The sequence below is a fragment of the Microtus oregoni genome, unplaced genomic scaffold (genome assembly GCF_018167655.1).
Source record: "Microtus oregoni isolate MIOR12 unplaced genomic scaffold, Mior012 000096F_ref0000112, whole genome shotgun sequence".
Classification (NCBI taxonomy): domain Eukaryota; kingdom Metazoa; phylum Chordata; class Mammalia; order Rodentia; family Cricetidae; genus Microtus; species Microtus oregoni.
In genome coordinates this window covers 1486015-1502957 of record NW_024544709.1, presented here as the reverse complement: position 1 = coordinate 1502957, position 16943 = coordinate 1486015, and positions in this window count along the sequence as shown.

Below are 16943 nucleotides of genomic sequence, written 5' to 3'. Positions count from 1 at the left end.
GCGTAGCTTAGGCACACAGAAAAGCTGTTCTCTCGAGGAGCGAGGAGTAGCTGTGCAGCCAGGAGTAGAAACACACAGAATTAAATGTCGCAGAAATTCCTGCTCTGCTTTATAACACCAGGAGGCAGCTTTATTCTAAGTTGACTTCCAAAGGCATGCGGCAGCAAGAATGCCTGCTCTTCCTTCCAAGTGACTGATGTCAGGCTCCCCTCGCCCATTTTGATTATACATTGGAGCACTCAGTTCTTGCTGCCTCAGAGTGGTAAAGAGCCCCAGGTTGGGTTTCTATTTCCCCTCCAGTGTGTGGTGAGTGTGAACATGGACACCGTCTCCAGTGCTGAGTGAAGTTGCCTAGGCGGCAAAATGTTTTGAGTTTTACAGAATGACAGCTTATTTAGTTATGTGAAAAGTCATGGGTTCTAACTGTGCTATGTTGATTAACCCCGAAGACAAAAATTAATAAAAAATTAATTTTAATCCATTTTAAGGACTCGAAAATGTAAATCCAGGAACTATTGAATTTGGTGTGTCATCAATACGGGCTATAGAGGCAGTGTTCCAGGAATTGAGATGACTCAGTGGATGAAGGCAGTGGCTACCAAGACTGATAATCTGATTTCTGTTCTAGGGATGAAGACTAGAATCCACTCCCACAGGCTGTCCCCTCACCTCTACAGCTGAATTATGGCACACACATACTCACGGATGCACATCAAATTAATTAATTGACTAATCAAAACAGTTTTTTTTAAAAAAAAAAAAGCTCTGAGTAACCTTCAAGAACTTACACAATTAAAAATACTAGGGGAAATTCTAAATATATTACTTGGGGCAGGCAGTTGAACGCAATGACTAAGAGTCTCAGGAACCTGAAGGCAGACACTAGAGCTGTAATTCGTCAACAATGTTGCACCATCAGGGACTTAAGTTCTTGGGGGTCTCAGTTTTCTTATCTTGATACAGGAGATGAGAAAAATCGTGATCAAAATATATTTATGAAAAATGTTTTAATTTAAAAAGAAAAGAAATACCTACCTTAAAGAATGTGTGTTCTGACAAAAATTCATAAGTGACTTAAAGGTGTATCTGGCATCAGAAAAGCAATAAATACTTATTGTTATAGTTGGACCTTATCATGATGCTTCTGAAATCATTACTCAGGGACGGTTAGTCCAATACTACGTAAGTCTACCTGCAATAACCCTAAGCCAGGTAAGTACGTAGCAAAACCTTCCGACCTACTCCTTCTGGCTCGTCATAACCATGGACACAGGAATATAATTCCAATGGGTAAATGCACTTTGTACCCGCTTTCTAATATACCCATATCTGCTAGAGAGACAGTGACTATGTTTATTCTTCACCCGTTATCACCTTTCACTGTCTTTAATTACAATTACCTGTTTCCCTCTAATATTAATATAGTTTTGTAACTCTGAATATGTGATAAGTGAACATGAATTGATGTCATTTGCTATCTGGTATATATATACATATTGGAAAAAATGATAAATATACATATAGTACACCTAGTCTGTGGACTCCTACAATTTTTTAAAAGACAATTACACATCAAATCTAAACTCAATAATTTTTTTTAGAAAATAGTTGTATTGCTATACATATTATTTTTTATTTATTTTTTATTATTTATTTATTTATTAAAGATTTCTGTCTCTTCCCCACCACCGCCTCCCATTTCCCTCCCCCTTTCCCAATCAAGTCCCCCTCCCTCGTCAGCCCAAAGAGCAATCAGGGTTCCCTGCCCTGTGGGAAGTCCAAGGACCACCCACCTCCATCCAGGTCTAGTAAGATGAGCATCCAAACTGCCTGGGCTCCCACAAAGCCAGTACGTGCAGTAGGATCAAAAACCCATTGCCATTGTTCTTGAGTTCTCAGTAGTCCTCATTGTCCGCTATGTTCAGCGAGTCTGGTTTTATCCCAGGCTTTTTCAGACCCAGGCCAGCTGGTCTTGGTGAGTTCCCAATAGAACATCCCCATTGTCTCAGTGTGTGTGTGCACCCCTCGCGGTCCTGAGTTCCTTGCTTGTACTCTCTCTTCTTCTGCTCCTAATTTGGACCTTGAGATTTCTGTCTGGTGCTCCAATGTGGGTCTCTGTCTCTGTCTCCTTTCATCACCTGATGAAGGTTAATATTCAGGAGGATGCCTATATGTTTTTCTTTGGGTTCTCCTTCTTATTTAGCTTCTCTAGGATCACTAATTATAGGCTCAATGTCCTTTATTTATGGCTAGAAACCAAATATGAGTGAGTACATCCCATGTTCCTCTTTTTGGGTCTGGCTTACCTCACTCAGAATAGTGTTTTCTATTTCCATCCATTTGTATGCAAAATTCAAGAAGTCCTTGTTTTTTACTGCTGAGTAGTACTCTAATATGTATATATTCCATACTTTCTTCATCCATTCTTCCATTGAAGGGCATCTAGGTTGTTTCCAGGTTCTGGCTATTACAAACAATGCTACTATGAACATAGTAGAGCTAAATCTACCCATTTAAAATGCACATCTTGCCAATCAAGTTTGTGACCACACTTTAAACATTTACAGAGTTTGCTCTGTGGCTTCATATTAGAACATTATCATCATTGCAAAGGAAGCCCGCATCCATGGTCTCTGATGTCATACTTACGTGTTCCCTATTGCTTTATCCATTTTTCTAAACTACACTTTTGCTCCCAAATGTCTTCTCCAAAATCTTGTCTTTGATATCAGACATAAACATTTTGGTCACCATAGCACACTAGGCCCATCTGTTTCTACCCCTCTATCAAGATAGCTAGTTGTACATTTCCCAGCACATTTAGCTACTGTGTTTTCCTCAGGAGTCTTTTTCCTTGACTCTTCGTTTGACACTAATATCCACAAATCTTCCCTGAAGACATGCATGAAATATACTCTTTGAATCTGACTGGCAGTTGGTTAATGTACACATACTAGAGAAGAACTAACAGGACTTAGAAACACATCTATCCGTGTCTTATCCTCAACATTATGATTTCACTGAAGAGTTACACAAAGACACATGCTAAAAACTGTCATGTTGCAGAACAAAGTTCTCAAGTTTGAAACAAGCCCTGTGACTGACATAAGACCCATTGTTTGACAGGGTTGAACCCAATCCCTACACCCTGTCTGAGATCACGTTACCATGCTACACACAGATACATCAAGCTGTCTGAGTGTTGTTTTAAAAGATGTGCATGGAAGGATGTGATATTATGGGTCATCGGCTGCGAGGAATATGGCTTTATAGCATGACCTAGCTATTTAATGGTTCACTGATATTCCTCGAGACACCTAAGGTGTTTAAAACTATAGCCACCCAGGGTGTAGAAAATAATGACAGTCAAGCTGAATATATCTTCTATATGTTTTAAGACCATGAGCCAAATTATGACTATAATTTTCAAATTTAAATATATGAAAAATATCATGAAGATAGAAAAACACAGCCAAACAATGTTTCGGTCACTTTGCATTAATAAAAACGAATAATATCTAGCCTAGTCTCCTATTTTAAGTCAGCTATGTTGTTTCCAACATTGGCTTTCAATTAAATTGTGATGAAAAAATGATATATAGGATTATTTGAAATACATTACAACTACTTTTTTAAGACTATGCTAAAAACTTATTTTTCTGAAATTTTGTGTATGTGTATGTATGTACTATTCATGTACACATGTGCTGAGTTTTGGGTACATACATACACACATATCAGAGGGAAAGGATTGTTCATTTGTGACACTCAAGAGTTAACTGGAATTGACATCATGATTGTTTCACACGTATATAGACACGTTTCCTATCTGTGTCTTCAATTTCAGCCAGAATTCAGAATTGTTGAAGTTAGGAATGGAGAAGGAAGAAGGAACAAAGAGAGGGGAAATAAAATGTATTGACTTCTTTTCTGTGCTGTGTATAAAACACTGGTTCTTCTTCGTATTTCATGATATGATTTGTTACCCTAAGTTTAATGGAGTGACTCTGAACTCACAAATATTAATTTCTATTTGAAGTATTCCTACTCCAGATTAATTCAGCTTTGACCAATGTGTTATTTTAGTCACCATTAGCAACATAGTTTATGGTATGTTGATTCATAACTATTTTATTCTTTTTTATTGATTTTTATTGAGCTCTACATTTTTCTCTGCTCCCCTCCCTGCCTCCCCACTTCCCTTCAACCCTCTCCCAAGGTCTCCATGCTCCCAATTTACTCAGGAGATCTTGTCTTTTCCTATTACCTATGTAGATTATATCTATATATGTCTCTCTTAGGGTACTCATTGTTGTCAAGGTTCACTGGGATTGTAATTTTTGGGCTGGTTTTCTTTGCTTTATGTTTAAAAAACACTTATGAGTGAGTACATATGATAATTGTCTTTCTGGCCTGGGTTACATCACTCAAAATGATGTTTTCTAGCTCCATCAATTTGCCTGCAAAATTCAAGATGTCATTATTTTTTTCCTGCTGTGTAGTACTCCATTGTGTAAATGTACCACATTTTAATTTATTCCTAAATATAATACTTTTATTTTGGGACAAATTTCATTCATGTGCACAGTGTATTTTGATCACATCTACTCACGACTCCCCCTCTAATCCCTCTCAGGTTTCCCCATCACAATCTTATGTCCTCTTATGTATATTTTTTAATAATGCATGGAGTCCAATTAGTGCTTCCAGATTGCACTTGAGTACAGGGCAACCTCATGGAGCATGAATAACCTACCAGGGGCCACATTCCTGGGAAAAACCAACTGTTCCTCCCCTAGCAATCAGCAGCTGCCACAGCTCCTCAGCTGGGTGGTGCTTGGTAAGCTGGTCCTCTATCCAGAATTCATAATTATTAGTAAGCCAATAACTTCATTAATATTCACTTTTTATAATAATTCTTCACAAAATCGCTTATAAATGTGTTATTTATAAATACATTGTTTTTTAATTATTTACGTGAAATTCTAGAAAATCCAACTAATCTATATTGATATCAGACAATATAGACTTTGGAAAAGAGGCAGGAGATTGAGTCGAGTAAGGAAGCAGGAATAAAAAAAAGATAAGCAAGAGGTGGAGGAGACATCTGGCTGAGATGGATGCTTATTATCACCATGGTGATGAAGGTTTCACAACTGCATAAAGGTATCATAGTAGTGATATTTCATTTCTATTTTAGTAAGTAAACCTTGCCTGAAGATCAGAGGGTAAAACAGCCCCATTGGTCAGCCTTACAAACAAGGCAGTGGTGACAGACTAGTTTGACATAGAAACCAGGAAGTGAATGCCTTTACATCCAGTTCTGGAGAGGAATATAAGGCAGAGGAGACAGCTCAGAGTCACAGTCACATTCTCAGATTCCTGGAGACAGGATCATCATTTTGGACTGAGGTAGAGGTAAGAACCAGTGGCTGGCTGTATGCTTTTCTGACCTTCAGGTTGAGCTTTTATTAATCATGATACATATCATGGTTTCTCACAATGTGCGCTTTGAGTATTTATTTGTATGTTATTTTATTTCAGGATACCTCACTATGTCTGAAAGTCATTCCTAGACAAGCTCCTATCTCAGAGGTCCCACCTTCAGATACCAAAGCAGACAATCTATCCAAAAAAAAGTGAGTTGGGAATTTGGTCCCCTGGGGAACTGTACAGTGGCAGAATCTAAGATAAATATTGTAAAAGTTTTCTACAGTCCAAACAATAAAAATGCTCACCAGTAATGGCTCAGCACAATATAACTGAATTCTGACAGTGATGAAAGAATCATTTAATATCTTGGAAGATTATAGTTTTCAAGTTTTTTTAATTTTTGATTTGGTTTCTTGAGATAGGGCCTCGTTTTGGAACCCAAGATAGCCTGAAACACTGAGTAATTTGTAGTTGGAATTTTCTTTGGACTGCCAGCCAGCTGCCAGATGAAGACACCGAGATTTGTGTTTAATTATGAATGTTTGGTCTTACCTTAGACTTGTAATGCTAGCTCTTATAACCTAATTTAACACATTTCTATATATCTACATTTCCCTTCATGGCTTTTTACCTTTCTTTCATTCTGTATATCCTACTTATCCTGCTTCCTTTGTGACTGACTGGCTGGACCCTGGGGTCTTTTTGGCATCTCCCTGACATCTCCCTAGTGTCTCCCTGGTATCTCTTTTTATTTCTTTCCCTGACCCTAAATCCTTCCTTCCACTTACTCTCCCTGCCCAGAAGTTCTACCTATACTTTCTCATACACTATTGGCCATTCGGCTCGTTATTAGATCAATCAGGTGCCTTAGGCAGGCAAGATAAAACAGCAACACATCTTTTCATAATTAAGCAAGTACAACACATTTTTGCATCGTTAAACAAATATTCTGCTATAGCAAGTCTCCTGCATCAACCTTCTGGGTACTCAGATCATAGATCATCCATCAAGTTCACCCAAAAAACTACTTTCTTTTTTAATCTTTAAAATATTGAACTCATAGAGACACTTAAGCAACTATAATCTAAGACCTAGTCCTGTGTTCTATTTTATATGTGATTAAGAGAATTTTAAAAGTTAAAGAGGAGAGTATAGTACTGTACAGATTTATGTTTATAGATGAGAATCCCAAAAACCTTTGTTACTCAGTTTAATGACCATGCTCCTGTATTGCAGAACTGTATATTGTCTTTATAAAACAAATATGGAATCAAAACATCAGCACATGTTCTGCAGCTAAAGGATGGAAGGTCCTTAGAGCAACACCATTTTTTCCATAAATAAAAATCTTTGTTTGGTTGGTATGAGTTGTGGAGACAGTGTCTTGTTATGTAATTCAGGCTGTCATAGAACCCCTACTGTCCTGCATCAGCCCCCAAGAGCTAGAATTCCAGTCGTGTACCATCACTTTCTCTTCTAAATAAAAAATTAAATGTAAAATCTTAAATCATTTTTATTCTACTTCATTCAGAATGTCTTGGATCTTCCAAGAGTTTACCTTTTAAATACCAGCAATTACTTTATATCATCTGTTCTGTTTGGCTTCTATAAGGTTATTGAACTGAAAAAAAAAAACCCCTAGAGTCTAGAGTCTGTGGTTAATGTTCCTTGAAATCCCAGATTTTCTAAGGTGGTGGTGAACCACATACCTACAGTGGAGGTTAACCTCTGTAGCCAGATAATAACAATGCCAAATGTTCCTTGAAGTGGTGACGATTACGGTATTTCACACAAGAAACTGTGATGGAGTTCATAGTTCAAAAACTAACCCCTAAGTTAAGGATTAAGTGGGAATTTGCTTTAAGTATTTTTTTGCCAGGTGAAGTTTCACAATCAGAACTCCCTTTAAGCCTTACTGAGAGACCAAGCTACATGACTGTCACATGATAACCTGTTTCCCATGCTGAATTACCTGGATGTAAGGGGAGGAGCTTGCAGCAACTTGATGTGCCAAGCTTTGTGCAAGACCATGGAGGTCTGAGGCTTTCTAAATGGGGGTGGAGAAGGAGCAGATGGGGAGAGGTTAAATGGGAAAGGGAAGGGGGAGGGGAGTAAAGGAGGGAAGGGAAACTGGTAATTATATAAAATAAATGAAAAAAAATGTTCTTTAAATAAAATTAAGAAGACAAAAAGGAATTCCCTTTGAAAACCACTACTCCTTTATTGCAATAAGCAGAATTTTCACTGAGCTAGTATCATTCTCTTAGCTCTACTCTTCAATTGCGAATAGAAGATTGCACTGGTTTAGTTAAAAATGGTGGGGTGGGGTACTGGAGAGAGAGATTCTAGTAACAAACAAATAATATGTTTAAAAAACATAAATAACATGAGATGGGGAGGTGAAGCACCCAGTAAGATTCTTGTCATGCAAGATGAGGACTTGAGTTTGATCCCTATCACCCAGAATAAAGTCAGGCTTTTATGAGCTGTGACGAGGAGCTCCTTGGGGTTTGTACCTAGCCAGTCTAGCTAAATTGGAAAGTTAGAAGTTCGGTGAGAGAGCCTGTCTAGAAAAAACAGGTAGAGATAGAAGTAAGAAAGACATCAGACATCAGAATCTGGCCTCCACACAAGTACACATACCCTTGCATATGCACAAATATGTACACAGAGGTGAATGCATTTACTCACAAAAACCTATAATATCAATCCATTCTATCTTAAATAGTGTGATGTTATCAGAAAGATTAAGATAACATGCACTCAAGTATATTTCACAAAGTTTATTTTTTTCCACAACTTTGGGAGCCTAGAAATCAAATTCATTTTATCTAAACAATTATATTTCTCCTCTTCTATAATGTCTTCTATAATTTGACTCATTATTCTTTTTCCAGGAAAAGCTTAATTCTACCTATTAGACAGCCTGACATTTGCAGGTGAATAAAAGACAAGCAAAGAAAAAACAAAGAAAAAAAAGGTTCAACAATATCTAATTCGCTAACTTGGAGATAGAGACAGAGACCCACATTGGAGCACTGGACTGAGCTCCCAAGGTCCAGATGAAGAGCAGAAGGAGGGAGAACATGAGCAAGGAAGTCAGGACTTAGAGGGGTGCATCCACCCACTGAGAAGGTGGGAATGACCTAATGGGAGTTCACCAAGGCCAGCTGGACTGGGACTGAACAAGCATGTGATCAGACCGGATTCTCTGAATGTGCCTGACAATGAGGCCTGATTGAGAAGCCAATGATAATGGCATTGGGTTTTGATTCTACTGCATGTACTGGCTTTTTGGGAGCCTAGTGTGTTTGGATGCTCACCTTCCTAGACCTGGATGGAGGGGGGAGGACCTTGGACTTCCCACAGGGCAGGGCATCCTGACTTCTCTTAGAACTGGAGAGGGAGGGAGAGGGAGAGGGAAATGGGAGGAGGTGAAGAGGTGGGAATTTTTAATAAATAAATAAATTTTAAAAAATTAACTCTAGGAAGGTGAACAGGGCAGGGAACCCTGACTGCTCTTTGGACTGGAGAGGGAGGAGGAGAAAAGTGGGGGGGGAGGGGGAGAGGGGCGGGAGGAGGGAGAGGGAAATGGGAGGCTGGGAGGAGGTGGAAAATTTTTTTTCTTTTCAATTAAAAAATTTAAAAAAATTAACTCAAGCACAAAAAAAAGAATATAATAAAATCTCAAATTTCAGACACAGGCTTGTGACTCATGCAACCCTCCAAAGAGCCAGCTACAGACATTTTAAGATTTGGGGGTTATAATGAGACATTGCTAGATTTCCATGTTTTTCACAGCAATTAGCAGAAGACCTTGCAGATAGGAGGGCTTCACTAAAAGCTATCGAATGAACACATAAATGCTGATATTAACTGTCAGGTCCTCTGCCTCAATCTAAAGAGTAGTTACTAAAGACATTACCCAAGATGCTTGTACATTATCCAAACACAGGCATCCAGGGCTCTGGACGACATTTTATCGGTTTACCATAATCATTTGTTGCCATATAAAGTATAAAATACTGAAGCCATTTTCACGTTCATTAGTAAACAGATTGTTGTTTGTTCATAAGTACCACTACATCAATACCACATCTGATTCCAATATTCATTTTCACCCTAGCATCAAGCCTCCAGATGCTCCTAAATGAGACAGTGACACCATCTCTCCCTTCCATCTACCCATGCCCTGGACTCAACTCCAAGGTTTTCAGGGCTTATTGGCAGCTGCAGGTCCTGTCTCTGCATGTTCTCTGAGCTAAACACGCCTGAACTTGAGCACAGGAGATGCTACTCCCCTTAAGGGTGCTGCACCCCAGTGAGCAACCCAATGTTTTCAATACCTCAAAGCTACTCTAGACTGAAAGATTCCTAGAATTCCCCTCAAATGATCATGAAAGGAATGAGAGCCAACACAGGATTTTAGGCTTAATAAAGAAAAAAAAAAAAAAAACAAGGAGAGCAGGCTGGTAGATTCCATGAGGAAGAAACACACATACACACACTCGCACAGAGAGAGAGAGAGAGAGAGAGAGAGAGAGAGAGAGAGAGAGAGAGAGAGAGTCAACGAAATGGGCACGTCTTTCCTAGCTCACCTATGAAACAGTTTGTGAATCAATGATTTGGGCTGAGATAGCATGGCTGACAAAAGTATGTTTTCAGGCTGCTGCTGAGTCATTGGAAAAGTGATAAATTCTGAGAGAGTGAAAGATTAAAAAAAAACATGGTATAATTAATGCTGATATATCACTTTGTTATTTTTTTTTCATTGTGGTGAATATTAGGTGAAGATTCAAAAAAATATGGTATAATTAATGGTGATATATCACTTTGTTATTTTTTTCCATTGTGGTGAAAGTTGGGTTCTAAACTGCTTGAAAACTATCATAGTCATATAGTCATATTGAAAACTGTGCTTTGTGCAGTGTGTGTCTGCTATGAAACTGTCTAGCTCTCAAACGGCCCAGTAGCTATAACTTAAACCAAAATGTACTGAGCCTCTAACACCTGCTGAGCCCTGGACCATAAATTTCATACACATAATTTCATTTAATACTCACATCATTTCTTGCTAGATAGTGAGTACATTTTATAGACTGTTAATGCTGTGTTTAAGGAGATTGGGGACAGGGTGTTAAAGAGATGCAGTTTAAGGTTTAGCTATCTAAAAGTCAAGCCTTTTTTCTGTACAGTGCCTCAAAATATAAATATATGGTACCTTCAAAGGACAGATTTTTCTCAAAGGAATGCATATCAGTCTCACAGTGACCTCAAGGTTGTACTCTTTCTGCTCTGATTGCATCTTGGAGATGCAGGTGCAAACCTAGAGCAAGCTCTGCCTTCATTTCAGCCTAATATTGAAGGGGAAACTTGCCAGATCCAAACACGGTTACCTTAACCAACAGTTAACTGTATGCTTTTTCTTTAGCTTCAGAGGAAAAATAAATGATCACTTGGATAATGAGTGGCACACACTTGAGTATATCTAAAATATGAAAAATTTTAATCTGTAGAAACTTATCTTTCTGCTGTGAGAAATTCTAAGGATAAAATGGGGTGAGGCATAGATAGATAGATAGATAGATAGATAGATAGATAGATAGATAGATAGATAAAATTATAGTTATATGTATATATGTATATATGTATATAGTATATAACCATTTTCTTTCATTATTTAGTGTCTGTAGTAGTACTTAACTTGTGTGACTACATATGTGGTAGTTGATACATTTGTTACAATTGAAAAGATACAATTGAAAAACTGTGCTTTAAATTGACACTATGGGTTTATTATTATATGCATTATGTTTGTTTTGATGGTAAGGCTGTTGTATGAAAACAGGTGTGCTGTGCCTTGGGTGAATTTATATTAGCTCCAATGATGTTTGCATGCACTGTCATAAGAAATCAGCCTCCTTTAAAGTTGACACATCTCTATAGACCCAAAGGGAAACAAGCAGTTTTGTTCACTCTTTTAAATACAACTATTAAAATCCAACTGATATTTACTCTGGATTGGAAGCAGAGCATGTATATGTATACCCAGTTTGTAGCGGTCTAAGGTCACTTTGGTACTGAAGAATCAAATGCCATGTCTGCATCTAACCGTACGCACATTGTGACCCTCCATTTGGTAAATGCAAGCACTCTGACAAGTCCTTTGTAGCCTCTTCTCCCATCCTCTACATTTTCCTGCAGAGAGTGATTGAAGCCAAGGAGAGCAGAGCTTTTAACATCTTTAACCTTTATGAGCCCTAAAAGCATCCCACAGCCTCCTGATCATCGAATGACTCTGAAATAAGGAGACACGTTGCATCTGATTTCTAACCTGCGACCTCTTACTTTCAAGCTTTAACAGTCTCAGGAATTGCAAAGAAAACAGTGTAAAAGCCCCTCACAGATTAGCAAACCATTATTATCTTCAACACTTCAGCAGATGAACCCTCCCTGATCCCAGACTATAAAAACGCCTTCTGAAGGCTGTCCAGCTTCTCTTTGATTCTTGGCCCAAGTCTTAATTTTCTCACAATGCAGAGATCTGTATTTCATTAGGGATACCATCCTAAATCGCTGTGTGCCCCTCCTTGTTGGAACAGGATTTTCTTCCTATAGATTCATCATTATCAATTTTGAAGATGAGCCAATGAGTATCAAAATACATTTTAAGTTTATTGATAATTTAAACTGAAAATTTTATCCAAGGAAATCCTCATGGTTCTGCACCTAGATTTTTCTCATTCTTGTCTGGTGTTCTGTGTGCATATTATATATCCTTAGGTGAGAAGTTTGCTTATCCAGAACAGGTTGAGGTTTTATTTAATAGCCTTCAAAGGTATTTTTGAATTTTTTCATTTAAATCTGTAGAACTTCAAACAATGACCACCAAATCAAACGAGGCCAGCAAACTGGCTCCCTGAGTAAAGGCGCTCTCTGCCAATTCTGATGACCTGAGTTTCAATCTCCAGGACCCACAAGGTAGAAGGAAAAAAATCAGCTCTATCAAGATGTTCTCTGACCACTGCGCTCTCATCATAATGTGTACTCAGACACCATGGACCCACGAAAAAGACAAAGTAAGAAAAATTATAAAACTTTTATCCCACGCCGCATAAATAATGCCAACAAGACCCAGGTTCATTTGCAGAAGCATAGCAGCAATTTAGGCAAAGCAGATCCTCTGACTTTCCTATTAAGTAACAAAGTAGTCAAATGTTTCATATTTAAAAGTATTAACCAAACTACTAGCATTTAGAATTGAATTCACCTTTGTGTTATATAATTAAGTGTAACTAAAAATTAAATATTTTTATAGGTTCAGCTTAGACAAATACACGTGTTTAATCACAACCTTGATGTGGGTGCTGACTTCTACAGAGCTTTTCCTTCTCTGGTTTTCTAATGTAGTTCAGTGTGTGTCATTCACTGACCTAGTTCCCTTGACATGGGTCTTCCTGGAGAGTAGTCCCACGGAAAGCAAACATACCTGAGTACCCAACTTGGAGGACAGCAGAGAATAATTGATGTCAATTTAAAGTCATAGCTTTTTAATCGGAAAGAAGATAATATTCTATTTTGTGAGACACTGCTAAAAGATTAATACTAAGATGCACGGACCAAACACCAGAGCCATTCCAATTCTCAGGAGCATTTTATTTCGCTTCTATCATTAGTAAAATTATTAGCCATCCTCTCTCATATAAGATGAAAATCATACAACTGTGCCCATCATTGGGTGCCTTCATAAAGTGTCTAGGGGAGAAATAGGATTACATTGAGTGTAAAGTGATTCAAACAAGATGCCTTCCTCAGGAGCCATTCAGAAAAGGAAAATGAACTTTAAATAATATGAATTCAGAGCAGATATCCATATCTTAAGATTCCTTAGAAGCTCATGAGTGTAAAGTGATTCCAACAGGATGCCTTCCTCAGGAGCCATTCAGGCAAAGAAAATGAACTTTAAATAATATGAACTCAGAGCAGATATCCATGTCATAAGATTCCTTAGAAGCTCATGACAAAAACAGTGCCCCAGCCTGAAATAAGATCACCTGTCTGGACAACTACCTCCCCTCACTTTGTACAGTGATCATGCTAGAGAAATAGTTTCATTGAGAAATTGATTGTGTTTTTATTTAAACTACTGATTCTCGTAAAAATAATTACCAAAATAGGCAGGTAATTAAAAAGATGTCCACAAGTGTATATCTTTGTATGTATATGTGCACAAACACGTGTGTATGTACTCATTCTCCAGGTACGTCTAATGAAATATTTTGTATGGTTCACATAAATATAATATATATATAGTGTGTGGTTCACATAAATATAATATAATATAGTGTATATGTAATAGTTCATGTAATAAAGGAAGCGACTCTAGGTAGAGAAGATCAAAACAAAACTAAAAGCAAACCCGACAGCCCTCAAAGCCAATTGGTAATCCTTAAACTCCAGTCACTCTCTAATGTGGCTCTGTCGTCTCTATCAGACAACCAAGATCAAAACACAGAGCAAACACAGTAAGATGCAAAAATCCAGACTCATCATGAGTCTAAAGATCCGGTTTTCATCAGAGAAGGAGGGAGGGACTATGCTCACTGCGGCTTCTCATAAGTGATGTATAAAAAGATAAAGGGGGCAACGTGGTGGTAGTAGCCCACAGCAAATGCAGCAGGCAAAGTGTTAAGAAACTCTGTTCTAAGAACACTACAGTGCAAACTTAGTTAACAAAGATGAAATACACTTCGTCAGATGAAACCTCTATGTAAATTTATTCCGCAGATGAGCAGTCCATAAGATAATGGTGCACAACTTGGCAAACGGTATTTCTTATGTCATTTCCCTCTATGATAAAACAGACTACATTGATTCTGAAGCCTTAAGTCAACACTGAGTCTCAGGGTGGCTCACCTGGATTGCCGAGCCACCATGTTTACATGAAAGAAAGAAAAGCATGGATGTTGTTAGAATGTCGAGAACAGGTAGCAACTGGAGAAGGAAATACTGTTTCTTGGTTTGAATGACAGCCTATCAGTTTCTCCAAGTAAAGCAAAAGAAAAGGAAACATGGCAAACTGTCGCAACCTGGAGCCTCATGAGATTTCATTCAGTCTAGCAAGCAGTGTGTTTAACTGTGTTTAAATATTAGAAGATTCCAGATAAAAGGGTGCATATCTTTGCCTGAATCAGCTTGAAGTTGAGTCTCCAGTGCTCAGTTGCCAGACCAGGGACACTCAGTGAGACATTGTATTAGTTGTGTGTCACCAAAGGGCTTGTTCTATTTTTCTATCTTTCTTCATGTTGTAGTTTTTAGTTATATTACCTTGTGTTTATTTGTGTGTGTGTGTGTGTGTGTGTGTGTGTGTGTGTGTGTGTGTGTGTCTGTGTGTCTGTGCGCGCGCGCACTCACATCATCAGGCTTGGGCACAAGCACCTTTACCTGCTGAGCCATTTTGCTGGGTCCATGTTACAAATTTAAGAGAACACAATACTATCAGTTCTCTTACATACAAACTTCACTTTCAAAATTCGAAGTGAGAAACTGTTCAAGACAGTCATCAACTTACAAGAAGTTAAGAGAGAATTTTATTGGACATAAAGAAAATGCTTGCATATTCAAACACATTCAGTTAATAAGAGTTGCCATACTACCTGGAGGCATTTTCATAGAACCTTATTCAATAAAGTGTTCAATGTAAAGCAAGATGGTTTGGAGTAAAACACCTGGTATTTATTTCAAATATCCTGGATAACTGAAAAACTATAAAAGAATTGAATTTCCAAAAGAACTACTGAAAAATTGTCTAGGAGAACATAAAAAAAGTCCTAAATCTCATAATTTCTGACTTCAAAAAAAACTATGGGCACATATTTTCCTATAAGATTTACTTGAATATAAAAAAGAAAATTATAGAGATTAGAAATTGGGTTGAGGATTTTTGTTGTTTTGCTTTTAGTTTTTGTTTGCTATTTTGTTCTTGAATTTTGTGTAGTGCAGGCTGACTTCAGGCTTCCTATGTGATAGCCAAGGACAGCTCTAAATTCCTAATCACATACCTCTGCCTCCTAAGTGCTGAAGGTATAGATACAAACCACAGCCCCAAGACTTCAAATTAGAGACGTTAATCATATGGAAATAATATAGACAGAAGTGTGGTAATGTGCATATAGATTTACAAACACAACAATATCATGTATGATAACTGCTTAACAAGTGTGAAAGTGGATAAAAGGCCTAGCAATATATTATTAAAATAATTAAATTTGTTAGCCTATTTGTATGTGAAATATATATATATATATATACACAAAGATTGAAGCCTGGCTAAGTGAATAGAATACACTGGATCAACAAAAGATATATTTTAAGGTTAGTACCTTTCAAAGCTACTAAATTGAATGACCTGAATATAAAACCCATATGTCATCTTGATAGACACTAATGGGTTCATAAATTTTATGTTGATCAATAGAGGTTATAGGCTTAGGATGAAAGATAGAGCAACAAATGGGGAAAAATCAATCAGGATATAATTAGAAGGAAATATTTAATTAAAACTATGAATGAAATATTTAGCTCTTTTGTAAGCAAGGCAAAAGGCTTGTCTGTTTACAGTGAACTCGCTTAGCCTTTTCAGTACAGCATCAGCCCAGGTTATGTTCTCCATAACTTACTATTCTAAGGTGAAAAATGAAACCATTACAAATAATTAAAAAATTAATAATAAATCTTGGCACATAGCAACATTCTCAGAGACACAAACATGGACAAATGATTGTCACCAAAGCTGGCCAATGATAGAGTCAGATTGTGCAGGCATCATTTACAACTGGAAGGGCCATCCTTCCTGCCTCGTCTCACTTACCAATATAATCAACATGCAGCCGTAAAGCCCACCATACAATGAAACCCTCAATAATGAAACTAGGTTTCTTAATTAAATGTGTTTGACCCTGTATAATCTTAGACTACGGCGAGTGAAAAGATGAAGAATTACATAGTAGCTTCAGTTAATTAAAATATAGACAATTTTTTACATCCCATCCAAGGTTCAGTTTAAATTTAACCACAAACCCTAAATATGCTGTACAATCAAGTCTATACAGTGAAAATTTCTCTGCCAAGAAAGACTGCATACTATCAAGACAGCCATGGCCTTTCAGTGAGAGAATCCGGTGTTCAAACCCTGTCCTCTGCTTGCTTGTGAAGTTAAGTAGCCTTCAATCTGTTCACTGTATAGTGTAGGATGCGAGTAATAATGACAGTATCTACTCCAGTTGTTCTGACAATTGAGTAAACCAATGCATTCCAAGAATATAGGAAGATCACAATGCAGCAAATTCAGTTCATCAGTCTAAGTGCACGTGTATCCTTTGTGTGTCTCCATCTCTCTCTCTTTGTTCCTCCCCCCGTCTTTCTGTCTTTCTGTCTCTCTGTCTCTCTCTCTTTGTCTTTGTCTCTCTCTGTCTGTCTTTCTCTCTCTCTCTCTGTAAACATTTTCATAG